This window comes from Dermacentor albipictus, chromosome 7 (genome assembly GCF_038994185.2).
Source record: "Dermacentor albipictus isolate Rhodes 1998 colony chromosome 7, USDA_Dalb.pri_finalv2, whole genome shotgun sequence".
Lineage (NCBI taxonomy): Eukaryota > Metazoa > Arthropoda > Arachnida > Ixodida > Ixodidae > Dermacentor > Dermacentor albipictus.
The window spans coordinates 124266439-124293944 of NC_091827.1; the positions used below are offsets into that span (position 1 = coordinate 124266439).

General features: G+C 48.4%; 1 protein-coding gene and 1 pseudogene across 1 annotated transcript in view; one reads left to right on the forward strand and one right to left on the reverse strand.

Moving 5' to 3' along the window:
• The window catches only part of Rrp47 (Ribosomal RNA processing 47), a 68469-nt gene that overhangs the window by 14565 nt on the left and 26398 nt on the right, over positions 1-27506 (forward strand). The gene's annotated exons all lie outside the window — the stretch shown is intronic.
• On the reverse strand, positions 25293-26314 carry LOC139047459 (uncharacterized; annotated as a pseudogene).

The following is a 27506-nucleotide window of genomic DNA, read 5'->3' on the forward strand; positions in this document are numbered from 1 at the left end:
GGCATGAGGTAACATAAGCACGTCTTCCATTTTAGACAACGGAGGAGATTGTCCATCATCCATTCAAAAAGTAGCAGGGGCATTGCAAAGCCCAAACGACATATAGTTAAATTCATACAGGCTGTTTAATATTACAAAAGCTGTTTTTGGGTGATCAGCCAGAGCCATGGGCACTTGCCATTAACCAGAACACAAGTCAACTGAGGAAAAGTACCCCGCCCCACGCCTTGCAAAGAATCGAGAGCATCATCAATGCGCAGCAGAGAATACACGTCTCTAGGTGTTATCTTGTTGAGACAGTGATAGTCCACGCAAAACCGGATGGATCCATCTTTCTTCTTTACAAGGACTACAGGGGACACACAACGCAGGGACTGATAGAAGGTTGAACAACTTCACGCAATGTTACCTTGATGACGTGGTCATCTTTTCTCCCGACTCTATATTCAAAGTTTTTTTTTTTCCCACATTACTAGGACTCTCTTATAGCTAGTGGGGATTAAGGTGCGCCCCAGCGCTTTTGTGTGGGCATTCACCTGACACGGCTACTGGATTAAAAAAAAAAGGTGCGGCCTGCCGCATCAGGCGGGCTGCAGTGGGAACAAATGTCTCAGCCATGGTTGCATTCTCGGCTGCTTGGCTGCGCCAAGTGCCGCTTGCTCTTGGGGATGGGACGCATCGGTCTCCACGGGCGACGGCGTTCAAAGTGCGTTCCTCATGCAACGTGATCCTTGACAACAGTCCCAGACTGGTGGTGCCACGGTGGATGACAGCGTTTTTGATGCACGGGGCAGGCCGCACCTTTTTTTTTGTCCAGCAGCCGTGCACCTGTTCTGTCATCCCTAAGCCTCTCCCTTTCCACCCGCAATGGTTGTCGGGGGTGGGGGGGCTTTTGCTGTGGACTGGTTTGTGGCACTTGCACTGCCAGCTGCGGCGGTGCAACTGACAAGGCGAGCGCAAGAGAGACCTCTCTGGGTCAGCACACGGTGTGCGCATGTCTTCACTTCTTCACTTCACTTTATTACCTTAAAAACCCCATTGGAGGGGTATTACATAAAGGGTGGTTAGTAAAATAAACATTAGAAACAGGCGTTCATTTTGAGATATGGGTGACAGCAGCTTCGGTAAAGGCAGATGGGCTTGTTACGGCTGCGATGGCGTGTGGAAGGCCGTTCCAGTCCCTTGATGCTCGAATAAAAAAATGATGATTGAAAAGTGGTGGTCCCGGCGCATGTGCATGCAACTTGAAGTGGATGACCGGCGCGATGAGATATGTACGGAGAGGGCGTGATGTACGGTGGATGATTTAGGGGGCTGAAAAAAAAAGAATGGAAGAGAGAGAGGGTGGCAACCTGTCGACAGAAAGAAAGCGTTTCCAAGCCAGATTCCACTTTCATGGATGAAATGCTGATATCGTACGAATATGAGGATTGAATAAACCTAGCAGCATGATTTTGCACAGCCTCAAGTGCATTTATGATATAAATCTGCTGCGGGTTCCAGATGGGAGATGCATACTTGTTTCGATCTTACAAATGATTTATAGGCCAATGCTTTTACTTGTTGTGGAGTATGACGCAAATGTCGCCTGAGAATTCCCAATGATCTATTAGCAGCTGAGATGATGTTAGTAGTGTGCAAGTGCCAGGACAGATCACAAGAAAGGGTGACACCAAGGTATTTGAATGATTAGATTGATTCGATTGAAACATCAGCTATGGAATAGCTAAATGTGAGGGGTTACGGCAGCGAGTGAAAGACATGAGTTTACATTTGTTAGGATTTTGGTTCATTAGCCAGTGATTACACCATTCTTGTACACTACTGAGATCGTTCTGGATGAATGTGTGCTCAGATGTGCTGGTAACTTTGCGGTTCGGTAGAACCATCTGCAAACATGCGAATGTTACATGATACATGCGTTGGTAGATTGTTAATTTAAATTAAAAAAAGAAGTGGTCCTAAGATGGATCCCTGGGGGATGCCTGATGTTACGGGGACTTTGCCAGAATAATGGTTATTAACAAAAACAAACTGAGAGCGGTTGTTCAAGAATGCGTCTATCCACTTTAGTACGTTGGGGTGTAAATTTAACTGAGACAATTTTAGCAGCAAACGTTTATGAAGAACTGTATCAAATGCTTTTGCAAAATCCAAGAATATGGCATCAGTCTGAAAGTTACTGTCAAGATTAGCGTGCAGGTCGTGAAGGAACATTGCCAACTGTGTTTCGCAAGAATAGCCTTTTCGAAATCCGTGCTGGCAAGGGTGAAAAAAACAGATTGAATCTAAAAAGTTCATGATATGCGAGTATATGACGTGTTCCATGATTTTGCAGGGGACACTAGTTAATGATATCGGACGATAATATAATGGGGTGTCTCTGTTGCTTGATTCCAAGACTGGAACGACCTTGCCCACTTTCCAGTTAGATGGTAAGATGCCTGTAGAGAGTGACTCCGAAAACAACAAAGTTAGGTACACAGCAGATACAGGGTTAATTTTTTTTAAGAGTTTGGAATTAATATTGTTGCAGGAAGAAAGCAGGCCCACAAGTGTAAAATAATGTATATTTACAACATAAGTATATGGCGTTCAGGCAACTGCCAGACTTAGTCTTCCTCTAGTCCAATTCAACTTCTTCCTTCTCTTCACCATAACATCACCCTCCCGGTGGAGTAGCTCCGTCCCGGCGCAAGTTATAGAGCCTCACTTAATGGGGGGGACATAGGGCTTGAGCCTGACGACGTGAACAACATCGCTAGTGACGTTGGGAGGCACTGAAGCCTGACCAACTGGGGCGATCTCGTATGTCACGTCGGACAGTTGGCGCAAGATCTGGTATGGACCAGAATAACGCGAAAGTAGTTTTTCCGACAAGCCGACGCGACGTGAAGGCGTCCAGAGAAGGACAAGGAAACCAGGTGAAAAATGGGAGTCTCGGTGCCGAAGGTCGTAGCGCCGCTATTGAGAAGCTTGCGAGGCTGTGAGGCAATGACGGGCGACTTCTCGGGCCTGGGCGGCTAAGTCAATAGCATCGCGAGCGTAACCAGTGCTGGGTGATTGTAGTGCGGAAGGTAGTAACGTGTCAAAGGGCAAGGTGGGGTCGCGGCCATACAACAGGTAAAATAGTGAAAATCCGGCAGTGTCATGACGGGACGAGTTGTATGCCAAAGTGATGTACGGTAAAGCGACGTCCCAGTCGCGGTGATCGTTGGAAACGTACATGGCCAGCATTTCAGTTAGCATGCGGTTGAGTCGCTTGGTGAGGCCATTTGTTTGAGGGTGGTACGCGGTAGCAATCTGGTGTTCTGTAGAACAGGAGCGGAGCAGATCATTGACGACCTTCGATAGAAAGTAGCGGCTGTGATCCGTCAGCAACTGGCAAGGAGCGCCATGGTGCAGGATGACGTCGTATAGTAAGAAGTCGGCGACATCTGTAGCGCAGCTGGTTGGTAGCGCTCGTGCGATGGCATATCTTGTGGCATAATCTGTTGCTACAGCAATCCATTTGTTTCCTTTGGTGGAAATTGGAAAGGGGACAAGGAGGTCTAGGCCCACACAGAAGAATGGCTCTGTAGGGATATCTATTGGTTGCAGCAAACCAGCGGGAGGCATAGCAGGCATCTTCTGGGGCTGACACCGGTCGCAAGAAGTGACATAACGGCGCACTGAGCGATAAATGCCGGGCCAGAAGAAGCGGCGCCGCAGGTGGTTGTATGTGCGAGTGATGCCCAGATGTCCAGCAGTACGAGCATCGTGAAATTGCTGGAGCACGGCAAGTTGAAGGTGCTTGGGAACGACTAGGAGGAGCTCCGGGCCGTCAGGACGAACGCTACGACGGTATAAAGTTCCATCGCGCAAGGTGAATATCCGGAGGGACGGGTCGTTGGGCGAAGAGCTTAGGCGTTCATAAGTGTTCGAAGAACAGGATCTTTGCGCTGGTCGTCGCCAATATGGAGGAAGTCAGAGAGGGATAGAACACTGATGTCCGAATCTGCATCGGTATCGTCCGGTTGATCCATGGGATTGCGGGACTGGCAGTCAGCGTCTTTATGCAGGCGCCCTGACTTATCCGTAATAGAAGATGTATATTCTTGTAGACGCAATGCCCAACGTGCAAGTCGTCCAGTTGGGTTCTTCAAAGAGGAGAGCCAGCAGAGGGCGTGATGATCGGTTACGATGCAGAAGGTCCGACCGAAAAGGTAAGGTCGAAATTTTGTGACTGCCCATACGAGCGCGAGACATTCTCTCTCAGTAATGGAGCAATTTCGCTTGGCCGTGGAAAGAAGGCGGCTAGCGTAAGTGATGACACGGTCTTGGCCCTGTTGACGCTGAGCGAAAACAGCGCCGATGCCATGACCACTCGCATCAGTTCGTACTTCCGTGGGCGCAGAAGGGTCAAGGTGTGACAGAATTGGGGAAGTTGTAAGTCGCTCAATCAGGGTAGAGAAGGCTTTCTCCTGCAGTGGTCCCCAAGAGAAAGAGACGTCTTTATTAAGAAGGTCAGTAAGAGGGTGAGCGATGTCGGCAAAATTTTCCACAAATAGCCGGAAATAAGAGCATAAGCCCAGAAAACTACAGACATCGTTTGTTGAACAACGTACAGGAAAATTTCGCACAGCGTGAACTTTCTGTGGATCAGGTTAGATTCCGGCGGCGTTTACGAGATGACCGAGCATGTTAATTTCACGGCGACCGAAATGGCACTTGGAGGAGTTTAGCTGAAGGCCAGCCCTGCGAAACACGGAGAGTATGGTTGTGAGGTGCCGCAGGTGGCTCTCAAAGTTCGGCGAAAACACAATCACATCGTCGAGGTAACAGAGGCATGTAGACCACTCCAAGCCGCGCAAGAGAGAGTCCATCATTCGCTTGAATGTAGCTGGCGCATTGCGTAAACCAAAGGGCATGACTTTAAATTGGTACAGACTGTCCGGTGTGACGAAGGCGGTTTCTCACAGTCCATCTCATCGACGCTAATGTGCCAATAGCCGGAGCGGAGGTCAATTGATGAAAAGTATTGGCATCTGTGAAGGCAGTTAAGAGCGTCGTCAATGCGAGGCAGGGGATAAACATCCTTCTTTGTTATCCTGTTGAGGTGACGGTAGTCAACGCAGAAGCGCCACGAGTTGTCTTTTTTCTTTACTAAGACAACCGGTAATGCCCATGGGCTACTGGAAGGTTCAATGATGTCTTTGTCCAGCATCCTGTCTACCGCTTTCTCTATGATGGCCCTTTATGTTGCGGAGACACGCTATGGCCGCCTGTGAATGGGGCTGGTGTCACCGGTGTTGATGCGATGCATGACAACAGATGTCTGGCCAAGTGGACGGTCATCCAAATCAAAGATGTCCCGATAAGATTACAGGAGGTGATGAAGAGCTGCTGTTTGCTCGGAAGGAAGGTCAGGGGCGATCATCTTAGAAACATCGTCTGTGGGCGTCGAGTAGGGAGGAGTGGGTGACAAAGGTCCATTGGTACTGAGGAAGGATTCAGAGGTCAGAGAAGAAACCTCAAATTCTTCCAAAGGAGCGATATGCGCTATGGCGATACCGTGTGGCAGCACATGCGACGAAAATCCAAAATTGAGGATGGGCACGCGAGTGCAGTTTTCTCGGATCCGGATTAAGGTGCTCGGCAGGGCAATACTGCGCAACAAAATCACGTCAGTAAGCGGCGACACAACGTACTCGCCATCAGGTATGGGAGGACAGGGCGTCAGGAGGACATTTGTAGCTTTATTCTTTATTCTTTATTCAGACATATCCCCGCTTAGCCCGAAAGCGTTACAGCAGGGGGGTTACAAGCATGAAAAGAGTAGATCTTGATTCTCACTGCACACCTGTTCACATGACAGTCTATTCCACTGAGCGATAGTTTTTACAAAAAAAGAGTTGGCATACAGGCCCGTCCTAGCCCGGTATTCTCTAATTTTGCACTGGTGGTCAGTGCGTGTCGATATATAGTATGGCGGTTTTAAGTACATTTCCCTATCAATTCCAGTTTTGTTATGATAGATTTCATACAGAAGCTTTAGCCGCAGCCTCTTTCGGCGAGACGACAGGGACTCCCAGTTGAGCTCTGTTTTCATTGCTGTGCCACTGTGCCTCCTCCCGTACCTACTCAAGACGAACCTGGCTGCTCTGTTTTGTATTTTTTCTAGTTTATTTATCAGACATATCTGTGACGGGTCCCATAGGGTACAAGCATATTCCAAAATAGGTCGTATACAAGTTAGGTACGCCGTGCTTCTAAGGTTGGAATTTGCGCATTTTAAATTTCTTTGAATGTAATTCAGAGCAACTGCCGCTTTGCCAACTACATAGTCCACGTGTGCCCGCCAAGAGCAGTCGCCCGACAGCATTACGCCCAAATATTTTGTCTTGGATTTAGTACTTAATATATTATTCATTAGACTGTAGCTGGCATCAATTACTTTTTTCTTCTTTGTAAACCGCACATGGACGCACTTTCCGGTATTCAAATTCATTTTCCACTTTGAGCACCATTCGCAAATACGATCTAGGTCGGCCTGCAGTTTGAGAACATCGTCTTCATTATTGATTTTTCTATACACAATACAGTCATCTGCGAAGAGCCGCATGTTAGAGTCAATGCCTAAGTTAATATCATTAATATATATAAGAAAAAGAAGAGGCCCCAGAACTGATCCTTGCGGGACGCCTGATGTGACCTCAAGATAATCTGAAGTAGTACCATTTAGGACCACACGTTGACGGCGACTTGACAAATAGTTCTTTATCCAGCTAAAAACACTAGAATCTATACTTAGCATTCGAAGTTTATGAAGTAGTAAAGAATGGCAGACAGTATCAAATGCTTTGCGGAAGTCCAGAAATATGCAGTCTATTTGTCCACCCATATCAACCACTGACGCCAGGTCATCATAAAATTCAATCAGTTGTGTCGAACATGAAAACCCCTTGCGAAATCCGTGTTGTCTGTTTGTAAGCAATGTGTTATCCGTTAGATGTTCCATGATAGCCTTATATATTATGTGTTCCATGATCTTGCACGAAATCGAGGTAAGTGAGATAGGCCTATAATTAGTAACTTCTTTTTTAGAGCCCGCTTTGTGAATAGGGACTACATTTGCAATTTTCCAGTCCTGTGGCATCTGACCAGTAGTTAGTGACTTGTGAAATATTAAGTAAAGGTAAAGCGCGATGGCGTGAGAACACTGTTTTAAAATTCTCGGAGAGATACCGTCAGGGCCAATAGCCTTACTTTCATCAAGGTTTTTTAGCAGAGATTCAATGCCGCTAACGCTGAGTTCGATTGGTTTCATAAGAGGAACGTTGCTTTTGGATGATTTTGGGCTGCATGCAGATTGAGAAAGAAAGACTGATTGGAAATATCTGTTTAGGCATGTCGCTTTTTCTGCATTGTCAGTAAGAATGCGTTCATTGTAAATAATTTCATTTATTCCAACAGGATCAGACCCACATCCCTTCAAATATTGCCAGAACGGTTTAGGATTTATTTTCATTTTGTCATTTAATTGTTTAAGATACTGTTCTTTTGCTTTTTTCGACAGGTCTTTGTATTCGCGTGTTAATTCTTGCAGCCTTTTAAAACACGCGTGTGTTTTTGTTCTTTTATATCTTTGAAACACATGCCTTCGTTTTTTAATTAACCTCAATACACGAAAGGTGATCCACGGTTTCTTACGCTTTTGGAGTCTAGCCGATTCAATACTTGGTACGAACTTCTCTGTAAGGTCAAACAGCTTTTGTTTAAATGTGCTCCATAAAAATTCTACTTCATGTTCCTCCGCAAAGCATTCAAAAACAGGAAGAAAATCAAGAAGTTTATCAGAAATTGATGAATAATCGCCCTTTTCAAAGAAGAAAATTTTTCTGCTGATGCACTTTTTTATGCGCTGTACTTTCGTTTTGATCTCTGCAACCACAACCCGATGATCACTGATACCTGGAATGACATCAACATTACCAACTAAATTTGGCGAATTACAAAGGAGAAGATCTAGGGTACTATTAATTCGTGTGGGTTCGAGGACATACTGAAAAAAGCCAAAGCTATCAACCAGGTTCCTCATTTCTAGATTAATACGGTTTGCACTCATTAACTCGCATGTACCGTTTTCCTACTTTAGGTCGGGTAAGTTAAAATCACCTGCAAGCAGTATTATTTGCCCAGATACCTCCGAAACGATATCGTACAGTAATTCTAAAACACTGAAATCCGTACTTGGTGATCGATAAAACGCTCCAGTGACAAAAGAAAGATTATTAGCCAGTGTAACTGTGCACCAAACCGACTCGACCGAGTCATGACCGATGTTCAACATCGAAGACGAAAGGGACGAATGAACTAATATAAAAACACCACCGCCATGACCCGGCCTGTCGTTGCGATAAGCAGTATAGTTGCAGGGGAAGACCTCGCTATCAGTAATGGATGGGTTTAGCCAGGATTCAGTACCAAACACTATATCTGCCTTTAATGACTCAACCGATCCGGCAAACTCATCTATCTTGTTGACTATGCTCGGCAATTTACCACCGCAATAACTAAATCACGATAAATAGAGCAAATATCATTTGTACGTCACCATTTTGACAGGGCAATAACTTCTTCCTTCTCATCGTCCCATGTAAACGCTCTGCCATTTATGATCAGTTTATCGTCCTTCAGCTTAACCTGGTTTTTCTTATCCGCCTTCTTTACTTTGCCGTATTCCCAAAGTTTCTTTCGCACTGCTCGAGTTTCAAATGAAAAGTCCTGTTCTACACTGTAAGAGGAGCCCTTGAACTTGCTTGCATTCTTCAAAACGGCCATTTTTTCTTTATCGGATGAAAAATTTACAATTATAGGTCTTTTCTTCCGTTCATAAAAACGACCAACCCCATGTGCCCTTTGAACCGACTGCAGTTCGATTCCCAAATTTGTAGCGCAGATACCCTTTACCAAGGCTTCAGATTGTTCCCATGTTTCGGACCGATCATTGTCATCTATCCCATAAAACACGAGGTTCGATCTACGGCTTCTGTTTTCGAGGTCTACATTTTTCTTTTGCAGAATTCTTACTTGATGGCTTAGGTCCCTAATTACAGTTGCTTGTTCCTGTACTAGCTTCATAACGTTTCCTTTCTGGTCTTGGTTTTTGTCAAGCTTGCTGTCCATTTCAGCCATTTTGGCATCGTGACTAGTTATCCTGGCATCAATGTTTTCTAACTTATTCATAATAGTATCCTGTAGCGTCTTTAAGAAATCCATTTCGCCTTTATCAAAAGGCCCAGGGTTGAGCTCAATGTCGCCGGAAAGAAGCAAGAGCAAAACGAGCCATAAAACTCCGTTCACAACGAAACGAAAACGTCTATCACGTCCAGTGCACTGTACTCGCGCTGTAGATGCAACACATGCCCGCGTGGGAAGAGCCGGCAACGCCATGACTGCTTTAGAAATTTCAATTAGGTGAACAGTACTAACCTGCAGAAACAACAGTGGCGTAAGCTGCATGTCGGCAAGCGTGCCGGCTCTAAATCCCACGCAGTCAAGGTGCTGTGCAGCTATATAGGCCAGTCCTGGGTCACGTGCTTCGCAATGCTCGACGAGCCTGCCGTCGACGTCATGGTCGAAGAAACCATCCCAGTGAGCCTTGCAGCGTTCTTCGTACAGCGATGAGCTTGCGTCGATTGTCGATATGTGCGATGATGGGTCAGAAGACTGCTCGGGGTAGCACGGATTAACCGCACGCCCACCAAGCGGTCGATGTGCGATCACCATCCAGGAAGCACCGAAAACCTGCAGAAACAACAGTGGCGTAAGCTGCATGTCGGCAAGCGTGCCGGCTCTAAATCCCCGGCTCTAACTAAATGAGTTTGCAAGGCTGCTTGTGGAGACAGCCTTGCAAACTCAGCAGAACATAAGCGGTGTGAAGCACAAGTTGTTGCGTCAGCATGAAGCGGCAGGTCCAACTGTACAACACCTGCGGAGCAGTCAATTTGGGCAGAGTGTTTTGAAAGGAAGTCGAGGCCAAAAATTAGGTTGTGCGGACAGTGTTCAAGGACGATAAATAGAACAACGGTATAGTGGTCCCCAATGGTCACACGTGCTGTGCACATTCCAAGGACGGGTGAAGTACTCCCATCGGTGAGTCGCAGAGTGCCCGGAACGGCGGGTGTCAGAACCTTTCTGAGCCTTCGGCGGAGAGCAGCGCTCATAACTGAAAGCTGCGCTCCTGTATCAATGAGAGATCTAACAGGAACGCCATCAACTTCAATGTCTAGTAGGTTTCCACATGTAAGCAGGGTCAACAGAGGATTTGAGGGCCGGGTCGGAGTTGCAGCTTCACCTCTGGGAGCTGCACTGCCTAGTTTCCTGAAGCGAAGCAACCGGTTGCAGAAGGGAACGAAGAGCTATGAACGAGAGGCGAACGGGACCTACGACCTTGCGAAGACGGGGAGCGGCTGGATCTTGGTGGAGCACTGTTGGCGTTGATGTTCCTGGTAGACGTGTAGGACGAGAAAGTACGATTGTCTGGTTCTTGGCGGTAGTGACTCGGAGGCAACCACCGAGGACACTACGACCAGTGGTTGCAGCAATGACGGGCGATGTGTCCAATACCGGAGCAATTAAAACAGATGGGTTTATCATCCGCTGTGCGCCAGTCAGCTGGGCTGCGACGGAGTGGCGGAAAGCTTTGCGTCTGGGAGCGAGCGGCCGGCAAAATCTGGTAGATGTTTGTATTACGGATTGAGCAGAGAGACATTCCGCCCAAACTTGCTATTTCCTCCCGAACGACCGCTTGTATAAGGGAGATAGCGGGCACGCTTTCCCGACAGTCGGAACGAACTAGAGCCGGAGCCATGGCCTCAAGCTCACAGCGAACGATGCGCGTGATACCTTCCGGTCCTGCGGGCTGAACGAACCGCGGCGGTATTGGGCAATCGGTCAAAAGTTTGAGCAATGCGGCGGCCCTTCGCTTGTTCAAAGCACAGGCACTCTTTTATAATTGCATCCACAGTAGCACAATCCTTGCACATCAGGAGATTGAAGGCATCGTCTGCAATACCTTTCAGTATGTGACCAATCTTGTCTGCCTCGGTCATGTTGTTATCAGCCTTGCGACAGAGGGCTAGCACATCCTGTATGTACATGACATAGGATTCTGTGGACATCTGAGTGCGGCACGCAAGTTCTTTTTTTGCTGCCAGCTGACGACCGACAGGTCTGCCAAACAGGTCTCGCATTTTTTCTTTGCAGACATCCCAGCTCGTTACGTCAGCTTTGTGTGTGTCGTACCATTGCTTCGCAGTTCCTCTTAGATAAAATATCACGTTTGCTAGCATCATTGTTGGATCCCACCTGTTGTTGTCGCACACTCGCTCGTACATTGTAAGCCAGTCCTCGACGTCGGCATTGTCCGTGCCTCAAAATGTCCCTGGGTCCCGCGGATGAGTGAGGATTACCGTTGGCATGGGCTGCTGAGTCGTTGTCGCTTGTGTCGGTTGATTTGCCATTGTGGCGACAGGTAGATGACGTCCGCTGCGAAGTTCCGTGATTCTACCCCGCACCTTCCACCAAAATGTTGCAGGAAGAAAGCAGGCCCACAAGTGTAAAATAATGTATATTATAATACCGAGACCGATCAAGTTGTCCAGCGCTGTTTATTCCACAAAAGGCAACGCCCCTAGCTCACGCGCGAAAAAGTCGAAGAACAGGGAAGATGATGATGGCTATGTACAAATGAAAACGACGAAGTACGTTAATAGTGCTTACACTAACTTCCCCCCATCATGGAAGCGGCCAGCCTGGCCGCAGATTAGAGATGATCTAAACGGGGAGTGAAGGACTTCATCCGCGAGACGTGAACAATTTCGGCATTCCGGCGGCGCCGGTCAGTGACGGAGTGTACAGGGTGGACGAGATAGTTCACTGCAGATGTTTGCTGCACAACGGTGTATGGGCCAATGTAGCGTGGAAGGAACTTCTCACAGAGGCCTGGGGTACGGACTGGAGTCCAAAGCAGGACTTGGTCTCCAGGGTGAAAACGTAGGTCACGGCGTTTGTTGTCGCAGTAACGCTTGCGCTCAGCTTGGGTAGCTTCTGTGCTTTGCCGGGCGATTTGACGGCAGTGTGCATCTCGGGCAGCAAAATCTTCTGGAAGCGACGCGTTAGGCGAAGAAGGTGCGAAAAATAGTTCTCTGTCAAATATGATGGAAGGAGATCGTCCATACACAAGGAAGAAAGGGCTGTAGCCGGTAGTCCGTTGAATAGCAGTATTATATGCGAATGTCACAAAAGGAAGAATTTTATCCCAGTCAGTGTGGTCAGGTCGGATGTACATGGAAATCATGTCAGACAGCGTACGGTGGAAGCGCTCAGTAAGGCCATTGGTTTCCGGATGATAAGTAGAAGTAGATTTGTGGACGTTATTAGTGGCTCGAAGAACTTCCTCGAGAACTTGTGAAATGAACGCCTTGCCACGGTCACTGAGAACGCGAGGAGCCCCATGGCGCAAGACGATGGCACGCAAGAAAAAGTCGGCGACCTCAGAAGCGGTGCCGGATCGCAGAGGGGCAGTCTCGGCATATCTTGTTAAATGGTCGACCGAAGTGACAATCCAACGGTGACCGGAGCGTGTCAACGGCAAGGGACCATATAAATCAATGCCAACAAATTCAAAAGGTGCGTCCGGGCAAGGGAGAGGTTGTAGTAAACCGGCAGGAGGGGATGTCGAGCGTTTGCGGTGCTGACATGACGCACAAGAGGCAATGTATTTGGCCACCGTTGAGGATAGGCCAGGCCAGAAGCAGCGGGTCTTTATGCGGTCGTAAGTCTTGTGGAAGCCTAAGTGGCCAGCCGATACATCGTCGTGAAGTGCCTCTAATACCTGCAAACGAAGGCAGCGAGGTAGAACTGGGACCCACCGGTGACCTGTTGGGTGGTAAACGTAGCGGTGTAGCATGCCACCTTGAAGGCAGAATTGTCGAAGTTGCCGTCGCAAGCGGCTGTTGGGTGGTTCGGCGAACCCACTAAGGCGATCCATGAGAGCTCGACAGTAGGAGTCGGCCCGCTGAAGCGAGACGAAATCAGAGCGTGATGAAAGCGTAACTTGGTCCAGGGGCGTTATCGAGAGTTGGTGAGAAGCAGGCGTAGCATCGGAACGACGTGGTTGGGAAGACGATGGCGCGTTACCTGGAGAGAGTGAGAGTGGGCAGCGAGACAATGCATCTGCATCATGATGGCGTTTTCCAGACTTGTACGTTATAGTGAAGTCATATTCCTGCAAGCGGAGTATCCAGCGTCCCAAGCGTCCTGACATGTTTTTCATTGATGACAGCCAACACAGAGCATGATGGTCGGTGACGATGGTGAAGTGGCGGCCGTAAAGGTATGGGCGAAATTTCTGAATCGACCAAACAATAGCCAGGCACTCTTGCTCTGTAATGGTGTAGTTCCGCTCAGCTGGAGAAAGTGTTCGGTTGGCATATGCTATGACTTGCTCTTTAGATGCTGTATTACGTTGCAGAAGTACTGCGTCAATACCTTGTGCGCTTGCGTCAGTATGGAATATGGTGGGGGCACGATTATCGAAGTGGCGAAGCACTGGTCCAGAAGTAAGATGCTGCTTAAGAGCTTGAAAAGCCGACTCAAGTCGCTAGTCCACGTGAAAGAGGCACCGGTAACCACTAGCTTGTGTAGAGGAGCTGCTATTGCTGCGGAGTTGCGTATAAACCTACGAAAATATGACGCCAAGCCGAGGAAACTACGTAGATCTTTCTGTTGCTGGGGGCGAGGAAACTGAAGAACGGCACTAATCTTTTCAGGGTCAGGCTGGATGCCATCTTTTGAGACGACGTGACCCAATACTTTTATTGTTTTGCTTGCAAATATGCATTTTTTTGTATTGATCTGGAGACCAGCATTCGCAAGGCACTTGAGAACTTCGTCTAATCGATGAAGATGTTGGCTGAAGTCAGACGAAAAGATGACAATATCGTCCCGATAACAGAGGCATGTCTTCCATTTTAGACCACGAAGAACGTTGTCTATCATGCGCTCAAATGTGGCAGGAGCATTACAAAGGCCAAAAGGCATCACATTAAATTCATAAAGGCCATCCGGTGTAGCGAATGCGGTCTTTTCTTTGTCAGTCTCGTTCATCGGAATTTGCCACTATCCTGATCGAAGATCAAGGCTGGAGAAATACTCCGCCCTTTGTAGTGTGTCCAAAGTGTCGTCAATTCGAGGTATTGGATATACGTCCTTGCGTGTGATCATATTGAGCGCTCGATAATCCACGCAAAAGCAAACTGAGCCATCTTTTTTCTTTACCAGGACCACGGGAGACGCCCATGGGCTAGATGAAGGTCGTATTATCTTCCGCGCAAGCATGTCAGCGACCTGTTGTTCAATGACCTTTCATTCGGACGGCGATACACGATAGGGGCATCGTCGTATTATAGCGGAACCATCGGTTTCGATGCGGTGTGTAGCTGCAGGAGTTTGGCTCAACACAGGGGAACAGCTATCGAAACAGGCTTTGTGTTTTGCCAAGACCACCATGAAGGCTTCAGACTGCGCGGCTGTTAGGTCAGAACCAAGAACGGCTGGAGGAGGGAAAGAATCATCCAAACCTGAGGTTGGTGCTGGCGATGAAGAAGGGCAAAGCGTGACTAGAGAGATAGGTTGAGTGTCGGCGAGGGTTGCCACAGTCATCCCTTTGGGCATCATCACATGATCTGGGGTCATGTTCAAGCAGACAGAAGGGCACGGCCGCGTGAAAACCGGACGAGACAGGCGGCAATGAGAATTCCGGGAGAAGTACAGCGGGAAGAAGGGGCGACTAGAGCGTCTCCGTCGGCGATCTGACTGGATGTTACGGCTACAACGTCTTCGTGACCAGGACGCAGGACATAGTCTGCAGCGATGGCCAAGTTCACGCATGAAAGGGAAGAGTCAGCAACAGGTTCAAGCTCTGTATCCGTGATGTGGACAACTTCCTCTATACATGAAATGACGGCTGAAGCAGAATGTAGGAAGTCCCAACCAAGTATAAGTTCATGGATACACATTGGAAGGATGATAAACTCGATGTGGTGGCGTATGCCGTCGATGAGAACACGAGGAGTACGCTGTCCGTCAGGATGAATGAATGCATTATTAGCACCACGCAAAATAGGTCCAAGATAAGGCGTTTTTACTTTACGGAGCCGGGAACACAGATCATTCCGAAGAACAGAAACGGCGGCACCGGTATTGATGAGAGCTGACGCGGGAACACCTTCGACAGTCACAGAAAGCATGTTGGCTGGGCGAACAGGAGGAATTTTTGAAGACCGATAAGAAGCAGTTTCCCCTCCAAAAACTGCAACAGTTAGTTTTCCGAGTGCTTGTTGACATAATGGGAAGTGGGACGAAGCGGTGATGTAGAGCGCCGGTAAGGGGATGGAGAATGACGTCTGGCCGAACGGGAACTATGAGGCAGATTGGGAGCAGCTGGTGGAGACGGAGAACGCTGTTGAGGGAACGAGTGCAGTCCGGGATAGTAGTCGTCTGATCGGCGAGTGCGGTCTCTTTCGTGCTCAGCATAGCCTCGCCTTTCATCCTGCTGGCGCCGGCGGCAGAAGCGAGATGTATGGCCGCGTATACCACAGTAAAAACAAACCGGATGAGGTGGACGCCACTGAGGGTACGATGGTGCAGCAAGTGCTCTGGTTCCCATCGAAGCCAAATGGTCATAGGAAACGCCAGCAGGCACGGAAGTCACGGTAGGGGTGGGTAGCGAAACAACATCCGCGTAGGTAGGTGTGGAGCGTGCTACCGGAGCAAGATGCGTCGTTGGTGTAGTCATCGCTGTCAACTCCTGTTTTACGACCTCGCGCAAGTCAGAGGTGGAGGTTGGTGCGCAGGCAGCAGGGTGACGCTTTAGGTCTTGTAGTTGAAGCTCCTCGCAGATGATGGTGCGGATAAGAGCACGTAGATCTGGAGAATGAGGAACCTGAGGATCGCTGCTGTCATGTGGAAGACGAATAGACTGCAGCTCGTCGAGGCGTTGACACGTTGAAGTGATGTCTTGGACAGAAGCCGGATTTTGCACGATTAAGGCGTTGAATGCGACAGGCCCAATGCCTTTTAAGATGTGGCGAACGCGTTCGGCTTCCGTCATGCTAGGATTCGCACGGCGGCACAGAGCCAAGACATCCTCTATGTATGAGGTGCAAGACTCTTGGGGAAGTTGGTGGTGCGTTCCCAGCTTCTGTTTGGCGACTTCTGCACGGCCAGACGAGGAAGCGAAGATTTGCCGCAGCTTCGAGGTAAACGTGGACCAATCCGCGATGTCGGATTCGTGGTTGAAATACCACGTCTTTGCAACACCGGTCAAGTAGAAGGCGACGTGCCTCAATTTCTGGGTGTCGTTCCACTTGTTGCAAGAACTCACGCGGTCGTAGTGGTCAATCCAATCGTCTACGTCATCACCGCGGAGTCCCGCAAAGACAGGGGGATCGCGCTGAGGGCTCGTCACAGTCCAAGAGGGCGCCGCAGGTGGGGTCGTCTGTGTGGTAGGGTTTGAGGCGCCGGAAGGGCCGGGGTTGGAAGTATATATTGTTGTAGGGGTAGCTGGGTGCAGGCGGCGACCGGAACGGAGCTCCAGGGAGGACGGGAACGCGAGAGGACGTCGGGATCTTGACGTACCTTGTTAAGAATGGCGAGCTACAAGGTAAAATTGCCACCCAATTACGACAAGGGGGCAAGACGCGCATTCCGCACTCTCCGTCGCTACAGCTAGGAGGCGTTCGAAGAAGCGGCCTTTGCGCTGTTAAGAATGGCGAGCTGCAAAGCAAGATTGCCACCCGATTACGACAAGGGGGGCAAGACGCGCATTCCGCACCCTCTCCGTCACTGCAGCTAGGAGGCGTTCGAAGAAGCGTCCTTTGTGCTGAAAACCGCCTCCTTCCTCCAGCCCCATCGACATTGTGACGGGACGAGTTCGGTGTGTGAACAATGGTTTCGGAGTTCCCCAACGTGGACCTGATATGACACGCATGGACAAGCTGCCGTGGGGAAGCCGTATTTTGGTGCTTCTCATGCTCGTCCAGGCGCAAGACAACGAGCTACTCACGATGGGCGCCGATACTTCCCGGAACGGCACCCCTCCAACGCCGGCGTCAGGCATCAGAACGCGGTTGCCTTTGTGTACGTAAACTGATCTGTGGAGCAGCGGCGAGTGGGTGATGAGTAAACGAACAGTCGCCGCCTCGTATGGCCGGCGGACCGAGTGTATAAAAACTGTTGTTGTGCGAATGCTGGGGACACTTCTCTTGAGCAGTCATGTTAGACTGATTCACTTCTCTTGAGCAGTCATGTTAGACTGATTCACTTCTCTCATGCAGTCATGTTGGACTGATACTCTTTTTCTCAAGCAGTCATGTTAGACTGATTTAATTTCTGTAAATAAACCCTTTTTCCTCATTCTCAATGAGAAACAGTTCTTCACTTCATCAACGATCTCAGCGTAAATAAGTTGGACGACGGCATGGGCCAGTTACCTTCGAATTCATGCCGTACTCCAATCTTGGCAAAGGACCACGAGCGATGGGATTGAGCCCCCAATCCTGACAACTGGCTGACAGCGGTGAGATGGACTTTGCGACATGGTGCTGTATCTGCGGTGAGTGCTTGGTTTTTGCTTTGACTCTCTAGGCTTCATTTTGTGGTTGTTCTGTTTAGAACAGTAGGGAAGCTAGATTGTTGTGTGTTAGCTAGGTTGTGTTTTCCTAGCTAGATTTAGAGAGCAGAATCAAGGCAGTAAAGCAGCAGTCATGGAGTTAAGGACACTGCTGAGAGACGAGTTGTTGATTGTTGGTGAGGAACTGGGCCTAGATGTACGCAAGGAAATGCTCAAATCGGAATTGTTGGAGCTAATTTCCGAAAAGGCCAGTGAGGAAGAAATTGAAATGGGGTTTGAACTTCTGAAAAAGAGAGAAGAACGAGAGAGAAAAGAACAAGAGAGAAAGGAACGCGATAAAGATTGCGAGTTAAGAAAAATGCAACTGGAACTTGAAAGCAAACGTTTGGAGTTGTCTCAAGGAAGTGAAGGCGCTCTGGGACGATCAAGTGAGGCAGAATCGTACCGCATGGACAGGCTATTAAAGCCATTTGAGGTCGGGACCGACATAGGCTTGTTCCTAAGCAATTTTGAAAGGACTTGCGAAAAGATGAACTTCGGCCCGAGTACATGGCCACAGCGGTTGCTGTCTATGTTGCCGTGTGAGGCGGCGGAAGTAATCGCCAGACTGAGTGTGCAGGATGCATATGATTATGCATAAGTTAAGGCGAGTCTCCTGAAGAAATACCGCCTTTCAGCCGAAGCTTTTCGGCAAAGGTTTAGGAGCACAGGCAAGAAAGATAGCGAGGGCTATCCGGAGTTTGCATATAGCTTAAAGGCCAACCTAGTCGAGTGGCTTAAAAGCGCGGAAGCGTACGACAGCAGAGACATGATCATTGAATGCATGTGTCTAGAGCAGTTTTACAAAACCATCCCCCAAGCTGTGAAACTGTGGGTGCAAGACAGAGGTAATGTAAACACTGTGGAAAGGGCGGCTGAATTAGCCGAAGAGTACGCAACCCGTAGAAAGTTGAACGCCAAGGAGGGAAACTGGGACGGTCGAAATGGACCGCGGAAACCATTTCCGTTCAAAAAGGGTGCGCAAACTAGACGATCCGAGCCTGTAGACATGGCGGAAAAGCCTGCAGAAAAGAGCGAGGAGAAACTTAACGGAGAAACCGCACAAAAAGAACAGAAGAGAAAATTCGAATCTGTTAGACCAATTCGCTGTTACAAATGCCACAAACTGGGACATATAGCTGTAAACTGCGAGAAGTCTAGCGTAGTTTTTTCCTACGTGGAGGAAAAAGATGAGAATATGGAACTTTTAAGTCCATATCTCCACGACCTGCAAGTTAATGGAAAACCATGCCGAGTGCTAAGAGACAGTGCCGCCACGCTGGACATTGTCCATCCGTCTTACGTGATGGTAGATGACTTCACCGGAGAAGTAGCATGGATAAAACAGGTTGTAGAAGAACACAGCGTGTGTCTGCCCATGGCCAAAGTCAAAATCAGTGGACCATTCGGGGAGCTAGAGACTGAGGCTGCAGTTTCCAAATTTTTGTCACTGCAGTATCCCTACATCTTTTCGAATCGTTCGAATCAGTTACTGCGTGACAGAGGGCTCAAACTGGGAGAGGGCATAGTACAGGCATTGACCCGAGGCCAAGCTCGTAAGATCGCGGCGCTTTCGGCTGAAAATGCTCAAGCTCCTCCAGCGGAAGCAGAAAAGGGGATAACTTCAGTACCCGAATCCGAGCTAGGCCCAAGGGACAAAAGAACAGTTGAGGAGAGCCTGCCAGCTGACCAGCTCAATGAGAGCGTAGCACTAGAGTGTCAGAGTTCTAGCCTGCAGGAAGAGCAAGCAGACGCGCTCACAAGCGAGACAGGGTCGTTATTATCACCGGCTTCAAAGAACTTTGATCAACTCTTACGCGTCGATAGAGAATCACTGGCAGCTGAGCAAAAGAATGACGAGAGCTTAGCTAAATTACGTGACACAGCTAAAGAAGGCATTGCTAGGCGCAACGTAACGATACATGAGAGAGGAGGATTGTTGTATCGGCATTACAGAGATCGAAAGGGTAGGATTTTAGATCAGTTGGTCATACCTGCTAAGTATAGGGAGGACCTTTTGAGTCTGTCATGGGAATGGGTGGTCCGGCCACCTAGGCATAAACAAATCAAAGGAAAGATTGCTTATGGAATACTACTGGCCTGGCTGTTTCAAAGACGTAGAAAACTTTGTAAGATCATGCGACGCCTGCCAGCGTTCTGGAAAACCAGGAGAGACTTGGAAAGCTCCACTGAAGGTAGTGCCCTTAATAACAGAGCCTTTCAGACGACTTGTAATAGACACAGTAGGGCCTCTTCCAAAAACAAAATCAGGCTACAGGTACTTGTTTACCATGCTGTGTCCGGCTACCAAGTTTCCAGAAGCAATCCCTTTGAAAGAGCTCAGCTCCACCGAAGTAGCAGACGCGCTTTTGACAGTGTTTGCACGAGTTGGGTTTCCATCCGAAATTCAGGCAGATCAAGGGTCAGTATTCACGAGCGCACTGACATCCACATTTTTGCAAAAGTGCGGGGTAGAGTTAATACACAGTTCTGTCTATCACCCTCAGTCAAACAGTGTAGAGAGGTGGCATTCGGTGCTTAAGCGAGTTTTGCGTGCGCTCTGTTATGAGCACAAGGAAGACTGGGAGAACTGTCTTCCGGCAACTTTGTTTGCTTTGCGAACGGTTCCACATGAGGCGACAGGGTTCTCACCAGCAGAACTAGTGTATGGGAGGACACTCCGGTCTCCACTGAGAATGTTAAGAGAGATGTGGGAGGAAAGAGGGGAGAGTCCAACCGTGGTTGAATACGTGCTAAATTTACTGGAACGGCTAAGCGCAACCCAAAAACTAGTCAGAAAGAACATGGCACTAGCTCAAAAGAACGCCAAATTCTATTACGACAAGAATGCGAGGCTTCGTACGTTTAACGCCGGAGACCAGGTAATGATCCTCAAACCTTCAAGAAAGAACAAGCTTGAAGTTCACTGGGACGGGCCCGTTAAAGTGTTGCACAAACTTTCAGATACTAACTATGCTTTGAGAATGCCCGGTCGCAGGAAGGAAGTGAGGATATATCACTGTAATTTGATGAAGCCGTATGTAGAGCGGAGCGGAGTCGTTAACTATACCGTCAAAGAGCCGGATGGCATTAGTACCAAGTTTAAGGAGTATAGGGCGACCTCCAACTCTGAAATCGGCCTAGAAGAAGTAGTAGAACACTCGGTAAGCTCGCACGCTCTAAGACCCGAGCAGCTAGATGAGCTAAAAGGGGTGTTAGGGGAATATATCGACAGATTCAGCGATCGGCCGGGTAGAACCAAACTGATAACGCATGAAATTGAGCTGACCTCTGCCGAACCAGTAAGATCAAAACCTTACAGGGTGTCTCCAAGACAGAGAGAGATTATGGAGGCAGAGATACAGCGCATGCTAGAGTTGGGAGTTATTGAGCCCGCTGAGAGTGACTACATGTCACCGCTAATACTCGTAGAAACCCCTAACAAGGACCCTCGTCCGTGTGTTGACTACAGGAAGTTAAATGCGATCACTAGGGATCAGCTGTACCCGATACCCAACATTGAGGAACGAATTGAAAGAGTTAGCGCTGCTAATTACATTTCAACTATAGATCTCGTGCGGGGGTACTGGCAAGTTCCCCTTTCAGAAAGTGCCAGCCGCTATGCCGCATTCATCTCGCCTGTAGGCACTTTTCGCCCTCTCGCACTCAGCTTCGGGCTGAAGAACGCGCCGTTTAGCTTCTCTAAGTTAATGGATATTGTCCTAAAAGACTTGCAGGAGTTCGCCTTACCTTATCTTGATGATGTGGCCATTTTTTCGGACAGCTGGGAACAACACGTATCGCACCTCAAACAGGTGTTCTCACGGTTGAGGGAAGCCGGCTTAACGATGAAAGCGGAAAAGTGTAGGTTTGGTTGTTCGCAGGTTACTTATCTGGGCCATGTTGTCGGTCAGGGCATGAGACGGCCGGCTGAGCTGAAAATAGCGACGATTGGAGATTTTTCTCAGCCGCGCACGAAAACGGACCTTCGTTCATTTTTGGGACTTGTGGGGTACTATCAACGGTACATTCCGAATTACTCGCAATTGGCAAGTCCATTAACAGACGCCCTCCGAAAGGGAGCACCGAGTAACGTACACTGGGATAAGGACAAAGAGAACGCTTTCCAAAGTTTGAAAACGCTATTGGTTTCTCACCCTGTGCTTCGCGCGCCAGACTACACAAAGGAATTCATAGTTCAATGCGACGCAAGCGACAGAGGTATGGGCGTGGTACTTAGTCAGGTCGGCGACGATAACGAGGAGCATCCTATCCTCTACGCCAGCCGTAAACTAAATGTAAGAGAGGAAGCCTACAGCGCTTCAGAGAAGGAATGCGCTTGTTTGGTTTGGGCCGCCCAGAAGTTGTCGTGTTACTTGTACGGAGCGAAGTTCATCTTCGAGACCGACCACTGTCCTCTGACATGGCTCAATCAAATGTCACACAAAAACGGCCGCTTGCTCCGATGGAGCCTCACTCTCCAAGAGTACAACTTCTCCGTTAGATATAAGAAGGGAAAGTTGCATAGCAATGCGGATGGTTTGAGCAGGCTAATTTGAATTCTGCGTTTGTGGGTCCCGCCTAAATTTTAGGGTTACTAGTGTTAATTTTATTAAGCGAAGAAGATCCCCTCTCATTTAGCAGGATTCCTTCCATGATTGCTGAATGTGTCAGTAGGAATTCGCTTCAGAAATTGGCATAGCGAAATGCAGCATTTTTTTTTTTGTTTCTGCACTTATGTTGTTGTTGTTTTTTGAAGCCTAGCGAGTCTAAAGTGAGAGCCAATGCACGTCATCTCGGCGCAGAGCCGTGTTGTGGGGTTCGTTTTGCAGTTGCCTGTCCTTGGATGTTTTGGGGCGGTGACATCAATGCACAAGTGGTCGCTGCGAGCCAAGACATCAATCCCTCCCTGACCAGCAGCCGTTCTCTTCCTGCCTAGCGGTTGTCAGCGCGAGACAGTCGAGATTTTTCGGGCCATGGAGGCGCTGTTAAGAATGGCGAGCTACAAGGCAAAATTGCCACCCAATTACGACAAGGGGGCAAGACGCGCATTCCGCACTCTCCGTCGCTACAGCTAGGAGGCGTTCGAAGAAGCAGTCTTTGCGCTGTTAAGAATGGCGAGCTGCAAAGCAAGATTGCCACCCGATTACGACAAGGGGGGCAAGACGCGCATTCCGCACCCTCTCCGTCACTGCAGCTAGGAGGCGTTCGAAGAAGCAGCCTTTGTGCTGAAAACCGCCTCCTTCCTCCAGCCCCATCGACATTGTGACGGGACGAGTTCGGTGTATGAACAATGGTTTCGGAGTTCCCCAACGTGGACCTGATATGACACGCATGGACAAGCTGCCGTGGGGAAGCCGTATTTTGGTGCTTCTCATGCTCGTCCAGGCGCAAGACAACGAGCTACTCACGATGGGTGCCGATACTTCCCGGAACGGCACCCCTCCAACGCCGGCGTCAGGCATCAGAACGCGGTTGCCTTTGTGTACGTAAACTGATCTGTGGAGCAGCGGCGAGTGGGTGATGAATAAACGAACAGTCGCCGCCTCGTATGGCCGGCGGACCGAGTGTATAAAAACTGTTGTTGTGCGAATGCTGGGGACACTTCTCTTGAGCAGTCATGTTAGACTGATTCACTTCTCTTGAGCAGTCATGTTAGACTGATTCACTTCTCTCATGCAGTCATGTTGGACTGATACTCTTTTTCTCAAGCAGTCATGTTAGACTGATTTAATTTCTGTAAATAAACCCTTTTTCCTCGTTCTCGATGAGAAACAGTTCTTCACTTCATCAACGATCTCAGCGTAAATAAGTCGGACGACGGCATGGGCCAGCTACCTTCGAATTCATGCCGTACTCCAATCTTGGCAAAGGACCACGAGCGATGGGATTGAGCCCCCAATCCTGACAACCTCCACAACTTTATAATACCGAGACCGATCAAGTTGTCCAGCGCTGTTTATTCCACAAAAGGCAACGCCCCCAGCTCACGCGCGAAGAAGTCGAAGAACAGGGAAGATGATGATGGCTATGTACAAATGAAAACGACGAAGTACGTTAATAGTGCTTACAATATTTTCAACAGAGGTTTATGACGTTCAGGTAACTGCCACACTTCGTCTTCCTCTAGTTCAATTCAACTTCTTCCTTCTCTTCACCGTAACAATATCATCTACACCTGCTGACGATGAAAGCTTCATGTTATCAATGATCGAGGTGATTCCATCTGCCAAGAATATAATTGGTGACATACGCGCAGTTATGTTAGTAGATGCGGGAAGGTCTGGAGTTGAAGTCTCGTTAGTAAATACACAGAAAAAGGCTGCATTAAAAATGTCAGCACACTCGCTGTCGCTGACCACTTCGCCATGTGCATTTAAGACGCTGATCATGCGCGCCTCCTGGGAGTTTATTATTTGCCAAAATTGACGAGGGCTGTTCGTAAGCATTTTAGGCAGTTCATCGTAGAAAAAGGAGAATTTAGCATTTCATATAGCCCTCAGATAATCGTCTTCGGCCACAAAATATTTCCCCCAACTGGAGGGGTGTCCGTTTAGTTTGGCTGAGAGGAAAAGACGTTTCTTTTTGTTTTCAAGTTGCTTAATCGCTTTAGTGAACCATGGCTTGTTTCAGTTTCCGCGGAACGTTATACCCGGTATGAACTTATCAATGAGATCACCTAGCTTGTTTTTAAATATTGACCAGGTTTTATTAGCAGAGCGCGTAGAACATAACCTCATGAACGTAGGAAGAAATGTGCTCAGATCACTTTTAATTGCATCATAATTCCCTTTAATGTACAGGCGGATTGTCTTGCTGACTAAATGGCGTTTTACGGGTTGAAACGAAAATGTGGCGTGAATTACTTTGTGGTCGCTGACGTCAGGTAGATACGCTATTGATGATAAGCTTTCCGGATTACTGGTTAGGATGAGATCTAAGATGCTAGAAGTGCTCAGTGCAACGCGTGTAGGTTCTGATACAAGTTGGGTTAAATTGAAATTAAGGCAGAAATTTACAATATCTCTGGCAGGCTTACTGCCCATAGTCATGGGGACGTCATTGCTCCAGTCTATTTGAGGAAAATAAAATCGCCAAAAAGGAGGACTTCTGCCTACGGGTGTTGATTACTAAGGTCACTCAGACTGTTATTAAGTTTAAATGTGAAATCTGGAATTTTTTTTTTTTAGGCCTGTAACAAACACCTAGAATGATGGTGTGGGGGAAAGCATGAATAATTAGCCATAATACTTCAATATCAGAAATGTTCTTTTTGGCTACGAAGCACGATAACTGCTGGTGCACAGCAATAAGTCCGTCCCCCCCGCATGCATTTGCGATCCTTTCGATAGACATGAAATTCTGGTTGGTCGGCTAGTACTTCTGTATCTGTTATATCTTCTGTTTGCCAGGTCTCAGTTATCACCATTATATTACTGTTGGATGACAAAACAAGGTTGGAAAAAGCGACACGTTTTGGAAGGAAACTGCGTGCGCTGGTAAAGATTACAGACAATGATATGTTAGATTTGGGCTTAACAGTGCAACAGGCATTTTTACGATAAGGAAATTGCTATATTATTTCTTTGACAGACTGCGTTTGCTCGTCGTAGACATAGTGCTTATGGCCCATATGCAGTGTTTTGAATCGCAAAGAAAAAGGTAATGATTTGCTTTTCGCGAAAGTTATGAGGTGCCTGCGAGCGTTTTGTACGGGACGAGAGAAATCCTCTCCAACGCTGAAGCTGGTTCCTTTGAACTTGCGGCCTTTAGAAAGAATCAATTTTTTTGTTTTATAGAAGGTGAATTTGGCTATAATAGGACGGTAACGGTTAGTACCTGTGTGATGACCGAGACGATGAGCACGCTCAATTTCTTTTGGCTTGATACAAATATTCAAATGATCGTGGCAGTGCTTGATGATAAGTTGCTCGGTCTGGGCAAACGCCTCTGATCCAGTTGATTCAGGGAGGCCATAAAAAATAAGATTATTGTGTCGTGACTGGTTCTCGGCGTCATCAATACGCGTTTCAAGCCTGTGTACCACGGTGGCCACTTGAGTGGTACACGTTTCCCGGTTTCAAAGTCAGAGCACAGGGAGACAAGAGTTTGATAATGCCCCTCTAGATCAGTCATGCGTTTGCCCATATCAGCAATAGCTATGTCCGTCGACAATAAATGAACCTTCAGGTCTTGAACCTGACTGATTAATTGTGACTGACCAGCAGACAAGTTCTTCAATTCAGTTATTAAAGCATTGGAGTTCGGGCCGGGGTTGCTTTCAACATCACCCGACATCATCAACAAGGCACGAATTACATCAGAACACTCAAGAGTGACAAGAAGGCAGCAGTGCGGGCTCGGCAGCTGAAGCAAGAAATAATTGCTAGACTTCTTAGAAAAAAGGCTGTAAGCTTTACCAACCTGCATTACAAGAGTGAATGGATTAGCGATCTGCGTCTGTGCACAGCCGCCAAGCCCACAAGGCGCCACCGGTAGTGTCTGCTCTTTTATAGTTGACCGGAAAGTTGATGTCAATGACAGCAGGTTTGTCCACGCTGCATCGAGCACCACCGTTTTCGGTAGCGGTGTCATCGAAAACGCAGATCTGCTGCTCCCGACGAAATCCAGGGGCTTGAAGGGCAGTGCAGTTGAAAATCCAGGGGTGCACAACAGGGATGGGTGACAGGCAATCCTGTCATGTTCGCCTGATCAAGGACGATATTGCAGCGGGGCTGCCAGGGAAGCCGTCACGAGAGCTTGAAGCAACAGGCGCACAAATGCACGCTGAAACACCTGCATTACAAGAGTGAATGGGTTAGCGATCTGCGTGTGTGTACAGCCGCCTAGCCCACCGTCTTTCTCACGTCCGCCAGGCCCTTTGGGCATCGGACTTGAGCTTGGTGGTGCCTTGCACGTACGGCGAGTGTACCTTGTGTTACTCCTTTTTTTAATGCTAAGCCAAAGAGCAATGCCCAGTGCTCACGCTTAGTCATACTACGCTGAGCTGCACTTATTGGACGCCTAAGCCGACAGAGATTGCCCTAGCTCTCGCGAGTGGGCCATAGCGAGAGCATAACCGTGTGGACACTTTTCCCTGCTGGTGTGTTGCGGGAAGCAATCCTCCCACAGCGTCTTTGCTTGCCATGCCGCCCCTGGACCAGGTGTTGTCTAGCGATGGGTGTTGCCGGAGACAAATAAAGCTTGTTATGTTAACTTAAGGAAATACTGTGTATTCTTGCTGCGCAGTACTTGGCACCCTTTTGCAGGCTTTACGCGCGCACAAGATTATGCAAGGTAATGGCTGACACGGCCCTGAGGCTCACTAAGTGCGAACCTGCAGGGACCGGTACTCCTGTAAGATACCCGACCTCCACACCTGTGCCTAATGTGGATTAAGAGGCTCATTAAGCTTTTGACTGCGCTTGGCTGAGTCAGTAAGTTTCTGTGGATCCAGCTCGCCAAGTTATGTCTGTTAAGCCTGGTGACCTTTGTCTTTTGTTAGTGGTAGCACATGCCACGTCGCTGAGAGCTTCCTCTGACCTCATGTGCAGCTCACTTGGCTGATATGCAGAGTCTCAAAAGGTGGTAGCAGATGCACCATCTCGTGCCCCATTGTCTACTGGGAGCCTTCCTCTAGGTACGACAGCCACTACCCATGTCTTTGGGTCAGCAAGTGTCAGGGGCGAAATGGTGTCCAAGCCACCAAAGAGAGAGAATGGTGAGTTCGTAGGCGGGCAAAGCTGTCATTCCACTCCCAAGGCAAGCAGCATGCCGCAAAGCGGGT